The sequence below is a fragment of the Hemicordylus capensis genome, chromosome 2 (assembly GCF_027244095.1).
Source record: "Hemicordylus capensis ecotype Gifberg chromosome 2, rHemCap1.1.pri, whole genome shotgun sequence".
Classification (NCBI taxonomy): domain Eukaryota; kingdom Metazoa; phylum Chordata; class Lepidosauria; order Squamata; family Cordylidae; genus Hemicordylus; species Hemicordylus capensis.
In genome coordinates, this window is record NC_069658.1 from 155,903,682 (window position 1) to 155,907,993 (window position 4,312).

General features: G+C 49.2%; 1 long non-coding RNA gene across 1 annotated transcript; it reads right to left on the bottom strand.

Moving 5' to 3' along the window:
- Nucleotides 1–1,945: 1,945 nt before the first annotated feature.
- On the bottom strand, nt 1,946–4,067 carry LOC128345933 (uncharacterized). The gene is made up of 2 exons (XR_008316709.1): nt 3,819–4,067; nt 1,946–2,868 (listed from the first exon to the last, which is right to left on the bottom strand). It is a non-coding gene; the product is annotated as an uncharacterized LOC128345933 (long non-coding RNA).
- Nucleotides 4,068–4,312: the final 245 nt, after the last annotated feature.

Genomic DNA, 4,312 nt, shown 5'->3' on the forward strand with positions numbered 1-4,312 from the left:
GACTACACCAGATTTTAATCAAGAGATGAAATCTTTACTTGAGAGGAAAAAATACCAATTTTGCCATAACCATAAGAGCAAAAAATGAAAATGAAAATGAGATAAGCGTATCCAGTGATTATCCGACACTCCACACTAGCCTTAAAAGGCACCTCATCAGCAGCTCTTGGTCAGCCCACTTTGCTTCCCAGCAAGCCTGGCTCTCTCTCTCTCTGCTCAGCGCTGCCTTGTCTGGTCCTGCTGTTGTCTGTTCCTCCAGCTGCTCCAAGAACGATCCAGCTCCTCTGTGTGATCTTCAGCTCTCTTTGCTATTCAGCTCCTCCAACTGCTCTCCTGCTCTCGCAGCTCCCTAAACTGTTCTAACATCCCCTTTTAATCCCTTAAACTCTGCCCACCTCCTCAGGGCGCTTTCCAGATTAAACCCTACAACAGTGTCACTACGGATCTGCTTAGTGTCCTTCCATACTTCCTGTGTTGTGACACCGCAGTCCCTGCGCTGACAGCAAGGTGCCATTCACATTTCCAATGCCTTGTTTCAGATTTTATCTTTGTGTTATGGTGCTCCAATGTTGCAAGTCTGTTACAGAAAAATAGCTGTATTTTCCTATTATACGAGTTTGAGATTCTGGGGATCGTTTTCAATACGATCCTGCCCAAGCTGAAGCATTTCCCCCTGTTGCAGCATGTAATCTGGAAAGCACCCTGGATTAGCCAATCATGGCAAACACAGAATTGGGGGCGGAAGTGGGGATGAACACCAGACAGAAAAACAACCCTGGGGTAGAGAAAAGGTCAAGGTTTTATCTACTCCAGCAACACAAATGGGGAATGGACAGCCATTTTAAATATAAATCAAAATAAAGAACAAGCAAACCTACAACATGGAGTTTTTGGCCCCATTCTCCACAGAGGTCAAGGAGGATATTGTGGGGACTGTGTCAAATGCTTTGCAGAAATAAAGGCACACTTTGTCCACAGCATCCCTGTCCTCTACTAAACTAGTAACTCTGTTAAAAGAGGAGGGGAGATTACTCCAGTCTGACAAATTCATGCTGGCACCTACTAAACACCAGATTCTCTTTTTGCTGTGCTCACAGACAGACTGCTGACAATACTTGAAACATTCAGCAAATCAATGAGTAACCTTTTCCTGGATTGTATCACTTCAAGGTGCAGATGTGTGATTTGTGCATCCCTCCCCACAGAAGATCCCTGCACATCAAAAAATAGCTCTGAAGGGAAAGGGTTAGACTGAACCAAGAGTGCACATCACCCTTAACCAATTGAGCAGTTTCCCCTGCATTTTATCACACCACCTGCCAGCTCCTGGCGACTACAGAGCCATGTGGTTGTCTTGGTAGAATTGGGAAGGGGTTGACCATTGCCATCTCCCGGCAATATGAGATGATGCCTTTCAGCATCTTCCTATATTGCTGCTGCCCGATATCGGTGTTTCCCATAGTCTGGGAAATATACCAGTGGGGATTTGAACCAGCAGCCTCTTGCTCCCTAGGCAAGTTACTTCCCCACTGTGCCTTTAATAGCCCATACCTACTCACAAAATAAAATTAATGAGGTGCTCCTTAAGCTTTTCCTCTGTTTGCACCCGAGTTGAACACTTGTTCCCAACATGATATAGATAGATAGATAGATAGATAGATAGATAGATAGATACCTTAAGTGATACAGTCTATGCAGAGCTGTGCCACTTGATTGTGTGAGTATGAACCAGACCCCCATTTGTGGGGTTGGAGGAGCAGAAGACCTGGCTAGGGCAGAAGGAGCAACTCATGCTTGTCCTGAATTTTGGATTCTGCCTCTTTGTAAAGCTTGCCTTTGTGGATCTATAGCTCACACTCAATGCTACTTGAGACTATCTTGCAAGTGTTCTGCCATGAAGTCCCTTTGCACCCACACCCAGAAACAAATGACAGCACACAGGAAATTGGTTGAAACTAGGGCCATCAGTTTATTGACTCGTATTAGCAGAGAACTGCTGTGTAGCTGGGGGAAATCGCACCTGCCACCAATGGGGTGGGGCATTACATCCCCCCCTCCCAGACCTGCCATGGTGACCATGGGGCTACACTATTTAGCGGCACCACTCCTAACATCCGCCCGATCAAAAATCCCTTCCAGTGCAACAGTGCAGAGTAGGCGAAAAACCAGCCACCTCCAGGCCAATCCGGGTGGATGGGGAAAATTCCTACTCGGCCCCAAATGGCGACCAGCTAATCCTACACTGTCACCTGAGGGGGGGGGTGAGTGGATGCCGAGGTGTCCCTGCAGAAGGCCAAGAGAGGGCGGGGATCGCTTTCACTAGAGCACCCTCTGCCCCCCTGCTTGGCCCTACAGACTGGTTCACTGTGGGGTCCAGCCTTGTTTCTTGCACCCTGCCAGGACTAGACGTGACATTTGCACCCCGCACTGGATGCGGAGCCAGGGGAAGGGGGGGGTTGGGGACCCACACTCGGAATCAAGAGATGGAATGGGTGCAAACCTGAGCTGCAACTTCAGTAACTAGTTTGAAGGGAGCTCTGTAAACTAAGGTGTGGATTCCACTCCTGGGGTGAAGTCGTTTCCCGGGAAACTATGCCCCCTCTTTGCAAAAGCCTCATGACCTTGAGTGTACACGAGGCTTTTGCAAACCCAGCCAGAAAGGGAATGGGCATCTGCTGTGGGGTTGCTCTCCTCAGCCTCTTCCTGCCTTCTCTAGGGCCCACCATTCCCCTCAGCCACCGGAGAGATTTGTCATTATGTCAATGCATATTTACCCAGCTGGGCCACCCTCAGCACTTGTGTTGATAACAGTGCTTCAGAAGCAGGATGGGATCCTTTGTTAGATGTTGAAAGGGAAGCTCTTCTTTGCTGGTATAGCGGAGAGAGAAGAAAAAGGAAACAAGTGTGAGCTACTTAAGTGGTGTTTTCTTCACGACCCTCTATTTCAACCGCCTGGTTTTCATGTTGATTTATTTATCCGCCCCCCAACAAGCCATTGCTCAAAACATGATGGTTCTCTTCATAAGAAGATCTGGATTTACATCAGGGGACTGTATTTGTTATTGCAGGTGCGGCCAGCCTGAGGTTCTCTAGCTGTTGTTGAACTCCCATCAACTGATGCCACAATACATGGTGGCTGGGGGTGATTGGAGGACAGCTTCTATCATCCCCAGCCAAGCTTTATGGCAGGGGGTGATGGGAGCTGTAGTCCTGAACCAGAGAATCTGGGGATGATGGGAGTTGTAATCCAACAAGAGCGGGGGAGCTTCAGTTATGTTGGGCAATCTCTAGCCTCTCGGCTTCCTCGGTGCCATTTCTCTTGCTTTTGGATGTCTGCTCTGTAGAGAATCAGTTTCCTGCCCTGCCCCCTCTTAACACCACAACTCCACCCGGCCAGAGCCTAAATGCTGTGAATAGATAGCCCCACCCGCTGCCCCACAAAACCACACATTTATTTTATTTAGCATATTTAGCATGAGGGCTTCAAGTGGCAGCTACAGCAAACAAGCAGCAGAAACGTGAAACATGTGGAAAGAGACTACTATGGAAACATCTGTCGAGCTTATCTGAAGGAAATCAAAGGGCAGCAGAGGGACCCAATAGGCTGCACAAAAATCTAAAGATATAACTTAAGATAGAGTACAGGAGTACAAGAGTACAAAAATTTCACATGCAAAACTTCTGGGGGACATTGCCCAAATAAAGTTCAAGGGTCCCAAATATAGTTCCAGAGGAAACAAGAAAAGGGAACCAAGGACAGACACAAGAATTTAAAGAAAATAATACAAGATGAGAAAGGGAATAATACTTAGTACAACCTTGGTTCCTTAGTTTGCGAAGTCCTGTCCCACTTCTGAGAAAACGACTGGAAATGCTCATTGCTAGCTATGCAACCATGATCCTGGATTTGTGCCTCACTCATCTCATGATCCACTGAAAAAACTTATTCAAGAGTTATTCAAGGAACGCCAAGCCTTTCGGGCCCGGCAGGGAGGAACGCCAAGCCTTTCGGGCCCGGCAGGGAGGAACGCCAAGCCTTTCGGGCCCGGCAGGGAGGAACGCCAAGCCTTTCGGGCCCGGCAGGGAGGAACGCCAAGCCTTTCGGGCCCGGCAGGGAGGAACGCCAAGCCTTTCGGGCCCGGCAGGGAGGAACGCCAAGCCTTTCGGGCCCGGCAGGGAGGAACGCCAAGCCTTTCGGGCCCGGCAGGGAGGAACGCCAAGCCTTTCGGGCCCGGCAGGGAGGAACGCCAAGCCTTTCGGGCCCGGCAGGGAGGAACGCCAAGCCTTTCGGGCCCGGCAGGGAGGAACGCCA